The sequence below is a fragment of the Oryctolagus cuniculus genome, chromosome 13, assembly GCF_051225735.1.
Source record: "Oryctolagus cuniculus isolate XC-2025 breed Fujian yellow rabbit chromosome 13, ASM5122573v1, whole genome shotgun sequence".
Lineage (NCBI taxonomy): Eukaryota > Metazoa > Chordata > Mammalia > Lagomorpha > Leporidae > Oryctolagus > Oryctolagus cuniculus.
Window position 1 is genome coordinate 68,251,100 of NC_142879.1, and position 18,387 is coordinate 68,269,486.

Sequence of the window (18,387 nt, forward strand, 5' to 3'; positions counted from 1 at the left end):
CAGGGCCCAAGCACTTGGGCCATCCTCCACTGCCCTCCTGGGCTGCAGCAGAGAGCTGGACTGGAGGAGGAGCAACCGGGACTAGAACCCAGCGCCCATATGGGATGCTGGCGCCGCAGGCAGAGGATTAGCCAAGTGAGAATCATTTAGTCTTTTTTCCTCCAACATTCCCTTTTCTCTTTCCAAGCAGCGGCAAGCCACTCCGGTGCACCAAGACCCTGCTCCCCGGGTGGCGCGCAGTTAGCTTGGACCCAAGGAGCGCGGGAGCGGCCGGGGCGGGGCGGAAGGAAGGCGGGGGCGGGGCCGGGCGGTGACTCAGCGGCAGCGCCCCGCCCCCGGAACGCCTCGCCGCTTAATTCGGAGGCGCGGGGCCGCGGGGTGTGAGAGGCGCCCTGAGCCAGACCGGCTCGCTGTCCCGGCCCAGAGAGCCGCTGTTGGAGCCGTCCCGGGCCGCCGCTGCCGCGCAGTCGGGCCGCTGGGCGCCGCCACGGGCACCCGGAGCGAGCGGGGAAGGGAGCCACGCGCCTTTGTGCGCTTCGAGGTAGGTTCGCCCCCGGCACTTACTTTGCACACAAAGACGAGGGGCGCGGAAGGCGGCCTGCCCGAACCCCCGGCCCGAGGGACGCTCCCGGCCGGCGGCCGGCGGATCCGCGCGCGGCCGGGGTGCGGGGGTCCGCGGTGCGCCCAGGCGGCCGGCCAGGGGCGGGCGGGAATTCGGGTCATCCCGCGCCGCGTCCCGGGAGGTCCAGGGGCGCAGGAGCGACGCTCGGCGGGGCCCGGGCGGGGTCCCCGGCCGAGGGGCGGCGGGGAGCTGGCGAGGGAACGCAGCCCGGGCTGCCGCTGTGCTCATTGTTGCCTCCTCGGCCCTGCAAACCGAGAGACGCTACCGGGAGCGGCCTGCGCTGCGCAGCCAGGTTCCTCGCGCGGGGCCAGATGCCGGGTCCTCGGCGCCCGCTCGCCCCTCGCTGTCCGCGGGTCCCACGGGGTCAGGGCGCGACGCCAGTCCCTGCCCGTCAGACAAAGGCAAGGCCCCCGGGGGGTTTGGCCCCGCTGGAGAAGGCGACCGCGACATCTTTCCGGTGTGTAAGTAACTTTCCCATTTTGGACTCCCCTCTCTTCCTTTCTGCTCCAGTGAACCCAATGCATGGGGTGAAGGCTACACCCAAGAAGTCCTAAAATGTAAGTCCGAAAATCCCCACCCCCAGCATGTTGAGGTCCCTAGTAAAGGCGCTGACGGGTATGGCCAAGTTTTAACATGTTGTCTGGAAATGGGGATCAGTCCCTGTGAAATTGGAAGAGGAAACTTGTTGAGACACTAAATTGTAGATCTTAGTTTCTAAAAGGGCAAGGTACCGACCATGGGTTTCCCTCCAAGGAAGGAATTTCAAGGGTGGAAGTAGAACAAAGTTATCTGATCAGAATGGTGTGAGATTGGAGGAACATATAGAAAAGATGGGATGAGGCCTGTTAGCCTTGACCTTTTTCTACTGGAGATTTGCAACAGGTACCTCGCTTCTCTCCTCTGGCCATCTTTCCCCTCCATCGCTTAGGAAATTTTAGCTGTCCAAGTGGCCTTGAGTTAAAATAGTGCCTGACTTTACCCATCTACAGATTTCTGAGCGCCAGTAGTTAAGTTTTTAAAAATTTTAATTATAAAATTGTATGTACTTATTAAAATTTTATAAAAATATATAGGAAAGCAGTCACTCCAGTGTCTCCAGACACCATGAGGATGAAGGCATCTTTGCTTGGTTTATGGTTGGCAGTCATAGTATGTGTGTGTGATTATTGTATGTGTGTCACAGAGAGAAAGTAAAAGACATTACTGAAAAAAGTAAAGACGTTACTGATTCTTAGCCTTTACCAGTTACAGCAGTCTAAAATATGGTATATAACAGTGGTAGTTATGCAATACAGGATACTTCAAAAAGTTCTTGGTAAATGGCATTGAAAGATAAAATCTATTTTTGGTATAAAGCACCTTGAGATCCTTGAATTACTTGTTTTGTAATATGCACAAACATTTTGAAGACCTGTTATCATGCTTTGCTGCTTTAACCTGTGATGAGACTGAAAGGTTGTTTTGGAATATATTTTCGTAAAGCCTTGCAAATCACACCCTGTACAGAAGGAAGAGGGAAGATAGGAGAACATGTAATTTCCACTTTTTTTGAAAGAATGAATTGACAAAGTTTTACAAACTTTTTTGAATTTTAGGGATAGTTTGGGATTGGTTTTATTTCTTAGTAGAAGTCTTTCAGCTATTAAAATATATAAAAAGTAAAATTGTGTTCTGAGATTCATGAGAAATATCCAGTGAAGAGCAACTCTTTATTTATTTATTTATTTATTTTTAGTAGAGCCAAAAATAACATTGATTTTACAGTGGGATACATGCTTTCTTCTGGAAGACTTTGCATTGAGAAAGTAAAATAAGGATTTCCCTTTGAGTGATGATGAATTTTGAGTGCCTTTGTTCTAGGGGGAAAATCATTATTTAGCCATATATCTGACCACTGGATGCTTTTGTCATTAGATATTTTGATTTTTAGATATTTTAATTCTCTGATACGTAAAGTATAAAGAGATCTTTTGAGACAATCATTTAGAAGTAGTTTATTCATTGGGATGATGCAATACTTTCTGAAGTTAGAAAAACTTGCAAGAAGGAAGTTGTGGTTTTGTACCATCAGGTGCATGTTTGGGGCTCCTTAATCTGCAGTTTGGGGTTCCTTGATCTTCATGCACGCCTAGGGTGGGGTTTCAGGGAAGTAGTGACCTGCCAGTGAATGAGTGAAAGAGGCAGCATGCTGCAATGATCAGTATCCCTTCAGGAAACTTGATGCCATTCTATGTTTTAAAATCAAAAGAAACTCCAGTGGAAAATACCAGAATCTCCAGATCTTAATGTTCAGCCCTGCCGTGCTGCCTTGGAGGATGTAAAGGGCACAGTCATGCTGGACCTGAGGTCAGAGTTGAGGAGCTTTGCTCTTGGTCAGTCTTACTTGAAAGGAGGCAGAGGAGAAAACTGTAGGAGTGGTCCAGCATGGTGGACTTGCTGTGCTGCTTGTGGTGGGCAGCCTCCTGCCCCAGGGACTGAAGATCCTGTTTTTGGATGGTTAAAAGTAGACAGTGGTTTGTGCTTAAGGGAAGTATGTGAGAAGTCTTGTTCCTGAACTGTAGGAGGATGCATGATGTTAATTGCTCATCCATTTGTGCATTCCTTCAGTTTTAATTGTTCAGGATAGCACACTAAAGGTGGAAACAGTTTTTACAATTTTCTTTGGGAATGCTTGAGGATTCGAAGACTTTCTTCTGACTGAAAGAGGGAAACAAAATTTGTAGTACATCCCCATGTTATTTTTTTAAAAGCTTTATTTTATTTATTTGAAAGGGTTACACACAGAGAGAAGGAGAGGCAGAGAGAGAGAGAGAGGTCTTCCATCCGATGGTTCACTCCCCAATTGGCTGCAACAGCCGGACCAGCACTGGTCCGAAGCTAGGAGCCAGGAGCTTCCTCCAGGTCTCCCATGCAGGTGCAGGGGCCCAAAGACTTGGGCCATCTTCTACTGCTTTCCCAGGCCATAGCAGAGAGCTGGATTGAAGTGGAACAGCCGGGACTAGAACCGGCGCCCATATGGGATGCCGGAACTGAAGGCAGCGGCTTTACCCACTACGCCATAGTACTGGCCCCATTCTCATGTTATTTTTAATATTGCATCTGCTTCCTCCTTTGAGATGGTGGGCCAATGTGGGCAGAGTGGGTCAGGGGATTTGGCTAAGTGAAGTTTTGATTTTGGGTGTTGGTGGAAGTCCCAGGAGATGTGGGGAGTCTTCACCCTCCTTTCAGTCTGGAGAATGGGTGTTCCTGGTGTCCTCTGGGTGCTTACTGGGCTGACCCCACCAGGCCTCACTGCATTTCCTTGTGTAGTACCCTTGTCTGGTCTTGGCCTCATTTTGCTTTTCCTTCTTGAAACAAACATGTTTTCTCTCCTGCTCCTATCTAGTGGAATAAGCACGAGGCCTTACTCACGTGAACTTTTCCTCACCCTGGGTACTTAGCTGGAAAGGAGTTGATGCTTTTGCCCATCTAACACTGTTGATCCCAGCACCCTATCAGTGGAAGAAATCCAGTTGTTTGGCAGACTGATTTAGGTTGCCATTTAGTCAAGCTAGATTGAAAAGGGGCCATGTCTGAGGCTGATGGGGGAAACGGGCCTCTTCATCCCCTCTTCGGAGCAGACACTGCCTCTTGGATGCCAGGCACTGAGTTTCTGCCATTTACAAGACTGTGGGTTCTCTGTCCTGTGACAGGGCAGGTGAGTACACTATAGGAAGAATTGTACAAAAGCTCACAGAAAGTGTAAACTTGCAGTTTTATCCAGAGCTGTGAAGGGACTATAGAGTAGTTCATGAATCAGGTATTGTAGAAAGAGTGATGTAAATCACAGCCAAGCGTGTGTCGCTGAGTGTCTGAGTGGTGAGGTGGAGCCGAAGCATGGAGATAAAGGAAAGCCGATTAGTTAGGAACATACCGCTAGTGGCTTGGGTGAACAGATTACACGAACTTTGGTTTTGTCTAGATTTTGGTTAAGGGGTTAGAACACGTTCTAATGTTGAAGGTAAACCTCAAGGCCAGTCACCCCATTATGGAGGGGTCACATGTCCCGAGCCAGCCTGGATTTCCAGGAGTAAGGACAGTGTTATGCCAGAGGCAGCCTTCTGCCCTGTGCCCTCCAGAGGTTCTGTGACAGATGAAGGGGTGAGGATTTGTGGGGGAGCGTAGGGGGACTTGTTGAAGTTTTTTCTAACTCGGGTGAACTGTAGGAAAGAAAACAGGAAGGGATGTTGCTCTCGCACAAGGCAGACTCTGCAGTAAAGCAGTTCTGCAGAGATGTCAGTCCAGGTGGAGTAGCTAGTGGACTGCATTAGCACAGCAGGAGCTGGGGCCTGCACTCCATGATGGGGTGTGTGCGAGTGTGTGTGGGTAACAGGGGAGGCATGGTTTGGAGACTATAATGAGCTTTCCACCCAGCAAAGCCTTGGGGTTCCAGGCTGTGGCAGAGAGTACCGGGCTGTAAGAAAAGCCCCCTTGGGCAGGCATTTGGCTTCATAGATGCTTGCATCCCACATCAGAGTGCTTGAGTTTAATATGCAACTCTGGCTCCAGAGTCCAGCTTCCTGCCTGTTGTGATCTGCTTACTGGGTCCATGCTGTCTGTGTAGGAGACCTGGATTGAGTTCCTGGCTCCTGGCTCCTGACTCCTGACTCCTGGCTCCTGGCTCCTGGCTTTGGCTCAGCCAAGTCCTACTATTTGTGGGCATTTGAGGAGTGAACCAGCAGATGGGAGCTCATGCTCTCTCCTTCTCTCTCTTTCAAATAAGTTACAAAGAAAAAAGAAAAAGAGGAAGGAAAAAAAGTTGAGTCCCCTGGTATGGCAGAGGACTCTAAGCTGCTCAGTGGCACTGTTTCTGCTTCTGTTGGTGAATAACTACGGAGCTGTCATGAGACTTGGAAGTCTTTATTGGGTTATGCTGAGCCTGGCCAGCCTTTGGGCTTAAGTATCAGTATACATCAACAAGTTCATGTGAAAATGGAATTGAAAGTTACTTTGGAACAGAAATTTTCAAAATTCATACATAATCATGTATAGATTTTTTTGTCACATGTATTTTCTACAAACCTTTTCGAGATACCCTAGTATTTACAGATTTCAAAATTTTGTACAAAAATATGCTTATCTTTCATTTCTGTTTTCTACCAACAATCCCATGTTAACTTTCCTCTAAAAATACAGGTAGCAAAAAAATGCAAGCTCTAGACCTGCTGTCCACTTCATGGTGCTCGTCAGCACGTGGATTGGAGGATTTCTCTTCTCTTTTTTTTATGTATTTATTTTATTTACTTGACAGGTAGAGTTATAGACAGTGAGAGAGAGAGACAGAGAGAAAGGTCTTCCTTCCGTTGGTTCACCCCCCAAATGACCGCTATGGCTGGAGCTGCGTCGATCTGAAGCCAGGAGTTAGGTGTTTCTTCCTGGTCTCCCATACGGGTGTAGGGCCCAAGCACTTGGGCCATCCTCCACTGCCCTCCCGGGGCACAGCAGAGAGCTGGACTGGAAGAGGAGCAACTGGGACTAGAACCCGGCGCCCATATGGGATGCCGGCACCGCAGGCAGAGGGTTAACCAAGTGAGCCATGGTGCCAGCCAAATTTCTCTTCTCTTATCCTTTTTGTTGTCACTGTCAGCTGAGTTGTGCAGGGACATCAACCCTGCTCAGCACAACCCTGGGCTAGAGGAGTGGGGATGTGGAACAGGCACAGTTCTTACTGTTGTGTAGGGGAGAGGTTTGGAGTTTTGAGTCAGGCATGTCTGAACTTTGTGACCTCCACCAAGACCCATAAGCCCTCTAAATTTCAATTTGTGAGATGTACTTGGCGTGGTAAGAGCAAATCTGGGGGCATAAAGTCCTTAACTCGTGAAGCCCAATATATGAGTCAGCTTTTCATCGCTATAGTGAAATATCTAACATAGGCTGCTTATTTAATATTTAGCTCACTGTTTTGGATGTTCAAGGGCTTGGCATCTGCATGGGCCAAATTCTGGTGTGGGCCCTCTGGCAGCCACGCACATACAGGAGCACAGATCTGGTGTGGTGTCAGGGATGCTCGTTTCACAGCAACTGCCCCAGGGAGCTCAGTATTGCATCTGAGCTGCTTACAGCTCCAGTGACCTAAGGAGCTCCCCACAGGCCTTACCTCTTTTCTTACGATATCGCCATCTGGTATTATAAGCCTCCAGTCACAACATAAGCTATTTCAAACCATGGCAATGTGAGGCATTGCAGGTGCCTGCAGCCTTTTGAAAATTTTTCTTTGTTAAATTTTATTATGGTGAGGACACTTAACATGAAATCATCCCTCTGAATAAAACTTAAGCATACAAAATAATTTTGATAATTATGGGCACTGAGTGTTACAGCCAGTATCTATAGCTAACTCTTCTTGCTTGACTGAAAGTTTATGACCATTGATTAGGAATTCCTCACTTTACTCTCACTGCAGTCCCTGACAACCACCATTCCACTTTTTGAGTATGTAAATTTAACTATTTACACAACATAGGAATATACATGGAATCAAACAGTATTTGTCCATCTGTGATTGGCTTACTTGGCGTAATATCCTCAGAGTTTTCCATGCTGTTGCATATTGTAGGATCTCCTTCTTTTAAGGCTGCGTGGTATTCCATTGTGTGTATACACTGCATTTTCTTTACCTATTCATCTGTGAATGGGCAGGTAAGTTGATTCTCCAAAATTCCTGGAAAACCTTCATGACCTTGGTCTTAGCCATGGTTTCATGGCTATGACACCAGAAGTACAGGCAGGAAAAGCAAGTGGGATTGTATCAAACTTAAATAATTCTACAGAGCAAACAGCAGAGTGAAGAGGCAACCTAGGGGATGGTAGAAAATATTTGCAAACCATGTATCTGATGAAGGATAATATGCAAAATATGTAAAAAAACTCATATAACTCAATAGTAAAATAACCAATAACCTCGTTAAAAATGGGTCAAGGACTTGAATAGATTTTTTTATAGCATTTCAACCCAGAATTTTAGTAATACAGCTGGCAGTGATGTCAAGATGCTAACATATGGACACTTGGAGAGGGTAGGGGACTTTGTCCCTTTCTCTTTACCTTGTTTCTCAGTGTCTCTTCATACCTTTAGGAGAGTTTTAAAGAGAACCTAATTTTGATAGTAGAAATAGCAGATTTCATTCTATCCTTGGACACACGTTTTGATATTCTTCCTGAGGTATCATAAGAAAGTATATATTGTAATGTGACTTAAAGTTTTTGGTGTTGATGTTAACATAGGAGCCATTAGACTGTATTCCATAAAAACTAATGTGAAAAGCCATGCTTTATCCAGACTTTGAAGCCATTGGAGTTTAAAAACCACCCAATTGTTTTATAAAATCTTGCAGTTATTTATGACTAGTGTAGATGTATTATGATTCCCGTGTCCTGCAGGAAGTTAAGAAAGTCAATATGGATATGTATACACAGAGAGATTTTATAGTGATCTTTCCCTTCTGACTTGGCATCATTTGAAATACAAAGAAACTTCAAAAAGTTCATGGAAAATACAATGAAAAGATAAGTTTATTTTTAGAACCTTTTTTTTTCCCCCAAATCCATCTATATGAGTAAGTAAAACTGTGGTAGGGGCTGTCTCTTATTTTTCTTTCTTTCTTTTTAAAATGGATGCACAGATAGTATAATGTGTTAGAAAGAGGCCTAGACTTAGTTTTCAGAATCCTAGGTTCAGGTTCACCTTGATTTATTACATGATTTTTCAGCAGACTGTTTTCTTCTGTCTTCCAACTTCCTCCTCTGTAAAAATGGAGATAATCATGCTTACGCACCTTGTGGAATTGTCTTGAGGGCGAGATGAAAGCCTGTGTGCTTTCTACACAGGGTGAGGCGCCCTGTGTAAGTTGCCTGCTGAGGGAATACACTGGAATTCTCATGACAGGTGGACTACCCCTCTAGTGCAGGTGGCCTGGAGTGGTGAGGATTATCATGAATGTGTCCTGAAGGCTCCTGCTGTGGTGGGTCTGTTCAGTTATTCTGTGCTGAGACACTGTCAAAATAACAGATGTTCAGACTCAGAGTTTGACCGGGCTTAGTCCGATGACCTATAAGAGTTCCCATACTATCTGTGAGATGCAGTAATGATAAACATGTTAACAATAGCAGTGTTGTTGCTGACTACCAGTTTTTGAGCACTTCCTGTATAGCCAGGCACTGTGTTAAGTTTTTATGACATTTGTTCATTCTGCAGGTATTTAAGGAATGTTGTTATATGCCAGGCATGCTTCCAGACTCTGGAGATCTGTGGAGAAGGTGGTGGATGGAGTTGATTTGCTGGTGGGAAGGCAGACAGTAGAGAAAGACATAGATAAGGTAATTCCCATGAGCAGTGCCATAAAGACAGCCAAGTCAGGTCAGGGGGCTGCAGTGTAATGCCAGAAGAGGTGATATTTCTAATAGGTTGAGGCCTCTGAAGAGCATTTGAGATCTGGATGAAGCAAAGGGGTGAGCCCCACTCTGATATCCATGTGCAGAAGCCCAGAGGCCAACAGGAGTTGATGTTGAAAGAATGGCAAGAAGGCCTGTGTGGACAGAGCCAGGTGCGCAGGGCAGAAAAGGAGATGAGGTTCCAGTGGGCGCCTGGTATGCTTAGGACATGGCAGATGGGGAAACTGCAGGCAAACTCTGAGCAGCGCTAGAAGAGATTGGCTTTGCGTTTTCTAAATATCTTTCTGGCTGTGAAGGGCAGGCCAGACTGCAGAGCCACCAGGAGTATTCTGATGACTGAGGCGGAGCTGGTGATCAGAGGTTGGATACTTCATCTACTTTGGAAGTGGAATCATCAGGACTTGCTAACAGATTGGGGGTGATATGTGAGACAGAAAGGAATCCTGAGTGACACTTAGGTTATTGGCTTCAGCCACTGGATGAAAGATGATACCATTTATTGATAGCAGACTGGCTGAGGTTATGTATAATGCTGACAGCAGCTTCTGAAATTAGGCAGTTTATTCCTATTTATTTACTTACTTATTTTAAGATTTATTTGAAAATCTGAGTTACAGAGAAAGGGAGAGACAGAAAGATCTACTATTCGCTAATTCGCTCACCAAATAGCCGCAATGGCCAAGGCTGCGCTGTGCCGAAGCCAGGAGCTGGAAGCTTCTTCCAGGTTTCCTACATAGCTGATAGGGGCTCAAGTTCTTGGACTATCTTCCGTTGCTTTTTCTAGGACATTAGTAGGGGGTTGGAACATAAGTGGAGCAGCCTGGGTATGAGCCAGTGTCCATACGGGATACTAGCATTGCATGTGGCGGCTCTACCTGCTAAGCTACAACACTGGCCCTTTATTCCCATTTTATAGATGTGGAGACCAGGGATTACAAATTTTGCCCAGAGTCAAGAAGCTGGGACAGGCTTAGGATCCAAGCCCGATCTGTCCAGGCCTTTTCAGCCATCTTTGCTGTACTCTAAATGTGTAAGTTTACAAAATGCCAGAGTGATATGAAGGTACCTACACCAACACACTAGAAATGTTTCTGCTGAGTGTTTTTTTTTTCTTTTTAAGGATTGATTGATTGATTTTGAAAGTCACAATTACAGAGAGAGGGGGAGAGACACAGAGATAGAAGATCTCCCATCTGCTCTTTCACTCCCCAGAGAGCTGCAGTGCCCAGTGCTGGCCAGGCTGAATCCAGGAGCCAGCAGCTTCGTCTGGGTCTCCCACGTGGGCATCAGCTTGGGCCATCAGCTGCTGCTTTTCTCAGGCCATTAGCAGAGCTGGATGGGAAGAAAAGCCACCAGGACACCAACTGGTGCCTATGTGGAATGCCAGTGTCGCAGGCAGCAGCGTTACCCCAGTGCCACAATGCCAGCCACTGTGGTGGTTTTTAGTATAGCTCTCTTGAGGTATAACTTATACACAGTTGGCCTGTGAGAAGTGTACAGCTCCATAATTTTTAGTAAACTTAGGAGTTTGGGCAGCTATCACTTAGTCCAGTTTTAGATTTTGGAGTTAGTTTTCATTTTCATTCCCAGTCTTAGGCAACCACTGATTTTTTTTTTTTTTTCCATCTCTAGAGTTTAGTCTTTTCTAGAAATTTCATACACATGAAAATATACATTCTGACCTGGTCTGTGTTCATCTTTGTTCATTCAGTATGTTTTTAAAAAAATGTGTTTGTTTATTTCTACTTGAAAAGCAAAGAAATTGAGGGTGAGGTGGTAAGAGAAAGAGAAAAAGAAAACACTGATCTTCCATTTACTGGTTTACTCTCCAAATGCCAGAGCTGAACCAGCCTGGGTTTCTCACATGGATGGCAGGGGGCCAAGCACTTGGGCCATCACCTGCTGCCTTCCAGGATACAGTAACAGGGAGCTGGTTCAGAAGCAGAGCAGCCAGGATTCAAACTAGCACTGTGATATGAGACACAGGCTTCCCGGCAGTGGCTTAATTGTCTCTGCCGCAAGGCCAGCCCCTTTATAGCATAATGTTACTGAGGTGCAGCTGATATTGCAGAACACACCTGCTTTTAAGAAATGTTTTTGGCCTTTGTCTGAAAGAACTCCGTGCTGATGAGAAAACAGACCTACTGAGATGTGCTTTATGATGAGAATAAAAAGAATAATAGCTAGCATTTACTGAGCATTTATTGTGTGTCAGTCATGATTATGTTCAGTGTCTTGTGAACTTGCAAATGATTCTGAGGGAGGTGTCATTATGAGTGCTCTACATATGAGGAAGCCAAAGCCGGGAGATGAAAGCTTTCTCAGGGTGGCCGTTTAGCCAAGCAGTTAAATTGACAGTGAAGATGTCCCTGTCCCCAGTCAGAGTGCCTGGGTCTGATGTTGGGCTCTGGCTCCTGACGCCATCTTCCTCCTACTACGTATCCTGGGAAGCAGCAGGTGATAGCTCAACTATTCAGGCTCTGCCACCTGACTTGACTTGTCACCCCCTCAGCCTGTAAACTGCTCCTCTGGGTTCTCTTAACCTGTTTAAAGCTTATGACATATTAGTTCATAAAGAGCTTAGACTCCTGTGAGGAGATTGTACTGAATTTTTATTTTGGCATTACCATATGGAAATTAGTTGTATAAATGATCCATTTGTGAAGTAGTTTTCTTAGGTATTGTGTTTTTATTTCCTTAATTTTTTTTTTTTAAGATTTGCTTATTTGAGAGAGTTAGAGAGAGAAAGGGACAGACAAAGATCTTCCATCCACTGATTCACTCCATGGATGGCTGCTGCAGTTGCTGGCACTGGGCCAGGTTGAAGCCGGGAGCCGGGAAATGGCATCAAATTAAAAACCTTTAATTATGTCTTTAAACAGAGCTTGTGTATTTAAGTTGTGTTTTTAATATTGTGTTTACCAAAAATACTATTTTTAATGAAGCATTCCAGGCTGTTATCTTATTATTAATAGAGTTCAATTAAGCATCATGAATTTTTAAGATGTTTATATAATGGTATTATGTATTAATATATTTCTCCCTCTTTCTAACAATTTTATATTTGAACAGTATTTTTTCTATCCACATATAATCCATATTGGAATATTTTATATTCTGTATAGCAGAGGCATTCTTTGTGTATCACAATAGTCCTGAAATTTTGGGGAAGATTTTAAACACTTCACACACCACAAGTAGTTTGGAAAGAGCTGATTACGGCCATGATGAGCAATCAACTTTTTAGAATAAGGACTAGCCTAACATCTGGATTCATTAACATTTGAGTTCATTAACATCTGGATTCTGCCATGTTTTCTGCTAGTACATGTTTTACCAGGGTCACATTTTTCTAACTTTATAAAATAGAATATTCTTCCAGAGCGGTTATATCTTTCATTTTTAGGAATCTTGAATTCTAATCTATTTTACTAGTTTAATAAAGAAGCTACTTTTTATTTTAGAATGCCTGGGGAGGGGGGCGGTGCTGTGGCACAGCAGGTTAATTCCCTGGCCTGAAGTACCGGCATCCCATATGGGTGCCAGTTCTAGTCTTGGCTGCACCTCTTCCAATCCAGCTCTCTGCTATAGCCTGGGATAGCAGTAGAAGATGGCCCAAGTCCTTGGGCCTGTGCACCCACGTGGGAGACCCAGAGGAATCTCCTTTGGCTTTGGATCAGCGCAGCTCCAAGCACTGCGGCCATCTGGGGAGTGAACCAGCAGATGGAAGACCTCTCTCTCTGTAACTCTTCCATTTTTTAAAATTTTTTTATTTTTTATTTTTATGTATTTGACAGGTAGAGTTATAGACAGTGAGAGATAGAGACAGAGAGAAAGGTCTTCCTTCCATTGTTTTACTCCCCAAATGGCCACTATGACTGGCACTACGCCGATCCGAAGCCAGGAGCCAGGTGCCTGCTCCTGGTCTCCCATGCAAGTGCAGGGGCCCAAACATTTGGGCCATCCTCCACTGCACTCCCTGGCCACAGCAGAGAGCTGGACTGGAAGAGGAGCTACTGGGACTAGAACATGGCGCCCTTATGGGATGCCAGCACCAGCCAACTCTGTCTGTCAAATAAATAAAATACATCTTTAAAAAAAAGAATTTCTAGTTTCAAGAATTAAAAAAATAATATTACATTTTAACTTGAAAAAGTTGTTTCCAGATCTTTGTTATTCTCTTTATGTGGTTAGAACCACAGAGGATTCTATAATTTTAAAGAGAAGATTAATTGGTAAAAGACTAGGCCTTAGTCATTAGTGAAAAAGGACAACCATTGTTTCCACACTTGTTGGGCAGTTCTGGGCAGTGGCAAGTGAAAAATCCTTCAGACTTGAGCCAGTAGCTTAGGGAGAAGTAGGTAGAGATTGAAATGGTGTGGTAAGAAGCCGTGACACTAGTTGATGTAGTCATTTGTTTAGCTTTAATCCCTGTGCCCTGGGAGGACATCAGGTGTAGCTGCTCAGGCCACCAGCTTGCTGTTCGTGGCAGTTGGAACCAGGTCCCAATCTGTTCCTTTGTCCATTCCAGGATCCCTCTGTCTGTTTCATGTCTAGAGGAGAAGGGGTATACTATTGGAAAACCAAACCAAATAAAATAGCTGGCAGTAGAAATGGGGATATACTGTAACATGTGCGCTGTACATAGGTTATACCTCAGTTATTTAAAAAATAGGATAGATGAAAAAGCAACAACAAAAGATTCTTGGAGGTTTTGTGATGGGTAGTGCACTGTTTATGAATGCAAAATCTTAAGTAACTACTTGGGTGTTGTTCATGGCTTTTTCTCCCGTCTTGCTTCATAGGGGCTTCGCATGCCTGAAATGCTGATTTCCCTACTCAGAATAGTGACTAGGATTTTTATTTAAATGGCTTTCGGATGAAGCTCAAGACTACTACAGAGTATTGGCAAACTCGCCAGGGAGAAGAACCTGTAAATTTCTTTCTAGGTGACCCCGGGAACTGTCTCTGGTTTTGCCAACTATGAGTTGTTGCCGAGTTTCCCTGTCCTGAGCTGGCTGAGGCCCAGCCATCTGTGGCTGTTAGCCTAGTTTGTGCTGCTGGACCCTACCCTTCAACTGATGAGCGGCTTAATGAGTGGCTTAATGGTTTGAGAAATCAAATGGCAAGGTATAGGGGAAGACGCAGGATCTGCTAACTCCCTACCTCCCCAACATTTATTTCAGTTGGTTTCTTGGAACCAGGATCTGAACAGAGTCTACGCAGTGCATTTTATTGTGATGCCTCTCAAAGCTTTATAAATCCAGAAGAGCTCTTTCCCTACCTTTTTCTCCCCATGCTGTTGATATGAAGACATCAAATAGTGTGTCCCACATTAAGATGTGGCTGCTGGTTTTCTTTCAAAATGTGTTCCCCTAGTCCCTGTATTTCTATAAACTGGAAGCTTGCACTAAAGCTCGATTAGAAACATGTTGGGCTTTTTTGGCAGAATTTGTTGTTGGTCGTGGTGCCATTTACTTTGTGTTGTGTCATGTCAGGAAAGTGTCTGTTTATCGGCAGTGATACTAACATGGATCATTGAACCCTGTGGTGGCAGCTTCATCCTTGTGTTGTGAACTTTTCATTCAACCTCGTCTCCCACTACCTTAGCATCCATTGATGAATTTTGCTTACATACTTATTTCTTTAGAGATTGTTATTTTTTTTTAAGATTTATTTTATTTATTTGAAAGAGTTACAGAGAGAGGTAGAGACAGAGAGAGAGGTCTTCCATCCGCTGGTTCACTCCCCAAATGGCCACAACAGCCAGAGCTGCACCAATCCAAAGCCAGGAGATTCTTCCAGGTCTCCCATGCGGGTGCAAGGGCCCAAGGACTTGGGCCATCTTCTACTGCTATCCCAGACCATAGCAGAGAGCTGGATTGGAAGAGGAGCAACTGGGACTAGAACCAGCACCCATATTGGATACCAGCGCTTCAGGCCAGGGCTTTAACTTGCTGCAGCACAGTGCCAGCCCCTGTTGGTTCTTTTAATAAGAATGTTAGTGAGTGTAAGATGAGATTAAACTGGCCAGGGTATCTGTGAAAATTGTCAACATTGATGCAGCTTAGGGACATTAGAGAATTAATAAAGGAACACAAAGATTGGCTTGGCTTTTCCAGTCACTGTAGGTACTTTCTATCATTATAGCAAATTACCATTTGTACAATCTTATGAATGTTGTTTTATGAATGTCAGGTTAATTTAACTCCTAGGTCTTGTTTAATAGCAATATTCTGTCATGTATGCTAATTCCATTATTCACATAACTTGGATGCCGGTTCACCCTCTTATGTTGGAAAAGTATGAAATAGGCTTTTGAGATACAACTTCACCTGTGGACCATTACAAAATATCCTTTTCAATAATCATTTTAAATTTCCTGGCATGAAATGACAATTATTTCTAGTAACTAATGAGTTTAAAAAGCAAAAGGAGAAAGATAAATATGAAGTAGATTTGTATCTGTTCTGCTAGTATGTAAAACAAATGGACCTTCAAAGGCAGTTTTGAACTTCACTGTTGAAGTGTTTGGATTGGGGCCAGTGCTATGGCATAGTGGGTAAAACCTCTGCCTGCAGTGCTAGCATCCCATATGGGTGCCAGTTCCAGTCCTGTCCTGGCTGCTCCACTTCCGATCCAGATCTCTGTTAAGGCCTGGGAAAGCAGTAGAAGATGACCCAAGTCCTTGGGCCCCTGCACCCACATCAGAGCCCACAAGAAGCTCCTGGCTCCTGGCTCCTGGCTTCAGATTGGCCCAGCTCTGGCCATTGTGGCCATTTGGGGAACGAACCAGTGAATGGAAGACCTCTCTCTATCCATCTCTCTCTGCCTCTGCTTCTCTGTAATTTTGTCTTTCAAATAAATATTTTTTAAAAAGTGTTTGGATTAAATCTGTATATTTGAAATACATGAAATTTGTATAACTTAAATAAAATTTAGAAAAAAGTGTTTTAAGAGAACAGATTATTACAGTGTTTCCAGTAGGAAGTAACTGAGAGTCCCTTTTAAAGGAGCATGGTCTCAGCAAACGACTTTAATCTGTGTGTGCTCTATCACCACATCTACCTCAGCATACTACACTGACAGTTTGATTTGGGTTAACCTCAGCCTTTGAGGGCCATTGTAATGGAAATATGTTGATTTCTGCTATTGTGGACAGGCATCCCCAGTCACCACGTGGTGTTCCTAGAAACCACATTGTACAAAGGATCATCATGAAGCAGGTTCTAGGAATTAGGCAGAATTCCTGTGGGCATAGTTTTCCAATTAGGAGCTGTGCTTGTGAGCAGATGCTTGGTATCAAATAAATCATGGCTGTGATCAGTAAGTCATATAAAACTGAGAAACTAAAGTGATGTGGTGTTGTTAAAGAGGATTTGAGCTTGGGGAAGCCATAAAATCAAGAGATCATCCAATCTACACTTCTGATTTTTGGAGACTAACCCAACGCTTCTATGTGTTAAGTAGCTTGCCCAAGATCACATAGTAATTGACCAGAGAGTTGGAACCAAACTCATCCCAGAATTATGATCGTTAATACTTGAGTACTCCTGTACCTGCTAAGTGCTCTAAGTGTATCGTTTTTTTCCCCCTTGATCTTCACCACACTCTGATGTTGTGTCTTGAGGAGGACACTGAAGCACAGAGACATTGAGTGACTTATCTAGGATCTCACAGAACTCAGCTCTACACACTCAGAGAATGGACTCTTAACCACTGTGGTGCTGCCCTCCAGTTCATTTGCTCATGAGTTCATCCCTTTGTCCCTCCACCACCACCATCATCATTGTCATTATTACTAATATTATTTATTTGAGAGGAAGAGAGTGACAAAAAGAAAGAGATAGACTGACAGGAGACCATGGCTCTATCCACTGATTTGCCCCCCCCCCCACCCGCCCCAAATACTTGCAACAACTGGGACTGGGCTGGGCTGATACATGGGTGACAGGAACCTGATTACTTGAGCCAATTCTGCTGTCCTCTTGGTCAGAAGCTAGAATCAGGTCTGGAGCCAGGAATCAATCCCAGGTACTCCGATAGACGTCTTAACTGCAATGTTAAATGCCTGCTCCTATTTTAAAATTTCATATTAAAGGAATGTAAAGGTCCATAATAATTCCCTTTCCATTGCCTTGGGAATACTCATATGATCTATACTAAAACAAAAAGAGAAGACAGACCAGCTTTAATTTATTGTATACATAGTCAATAGAAGGTGATGCACTAGATATAATAAGTATTATTGAAATAATGGGTAGTTTTGCCTGGCTTCTTAGCATTCAAGATAGTTTTTGAGTGATATCAATGGATAAAACATAGCTAAGTTTGAACTGATAGCTTCTTTTGGTAAGTGCACTGTGCCAACCAAAATTTTAAAAAGTAATTTTTGATCATTCTTTTTTTTTTTAATCCCCACTAATCCTTCAAATACTTGAAAATATCATCAAGGAATTATCTTGGGACCAGTCAGGAACCCTCATTCTCCTTTCCTCCTCTTCCCTTCCCTTTCAGTCCTAAAGCTGAGATTTCATGAAGTCAAGTATACCCCTATTTTTGGAGGTGGTGTGAATATGGAGGAATGGAGGTGAAAAGTCACTCCTCTGGCCTTGAGAGGTGTCTGATGTTGATTTTCTGATTGTTAACCTTGTGGGTATTTTTTTTTTTAGATTTTTATTTATTTATTTATGTGAGAGGTAGAGTTACAGTAAGAAAGAGGGAATTCAGAAAGGTCTTCCACGTGCTGGTTCACTCCCCAAATGGTTGCAAGAGCTGGAACTCAGCCAGTCTGAAACCAGGACCCAGGAGCTTCTTCTGTCTCCCACGTGGGTGCAGGGGCCCAAGCACTTGGGCCCTCTTGTACTGCTTTCCCAGGCCATCAGCAGGGAGCTGGGTCAAGAGAGGAGCAGGTAGGATAAGAACCAGCGCCCATATGGAATGCTGGCACCACAGGCCGAGGCTTAGCCTACCATGCCATAGCGTTGGTCCTAGCCTTGTGTTTCTTTTCTTTTTTTTTTTTTTTTTGACAGGCAGAGTGGACAGCGAGAGACAGAGAGAAAGGTCTTCTTTTCCATTTGTTCACCCCCCCAATGGCCACTGCAGCTGGCACACCGCGCTGATCCGAAGCCAGGAGCCAGGTACTTCTCCTGGTCTCCCATGCGGGTGCAGGGCCCAAGCACTTGGACCATCCTCCACTGCACTCCTGGGCCATAGCAGAGAGCTGGCCTGGAAGAGGGGCAACTGGGACGGAATCTGGTGCCCTGATTGGGACTAGAACCCGCTGTGCCGGCACCACAGGCCTATTGAGCCACAGCACTGGCTGTGCCTTGTGT

General features: G+C 44.7%; 1 protein-coding gene across 2 annotated transcripts in view; it reads left to right on the top strand.

Annotated features, from left to right (window-relative positions):
* The first annotated feature begins 380 nt into the window (after nucleotides 1-380).
* Nucleotides 381-18,387, top strand: part of FAM107B (family with sequence similarity 107 member B) — an 84,595-nt gene continuing 66,588 nt past the window's right edge. The window contains exons 1-2 of one of the 2 annotated variants that reach the window (XM_008268120.5): nucleotides 381-541; nucleotides 1,133-1,179. The gene's annotated coding sequence lies outside the window, so the exon portion shown is untranslated. The remainder of the gene's footprint in view (nucleotides 542-1,132; nucleotides 1,180-18,387) is intronic. The other variant, XM_008268122.5, reaches the window with a different exon arrangement.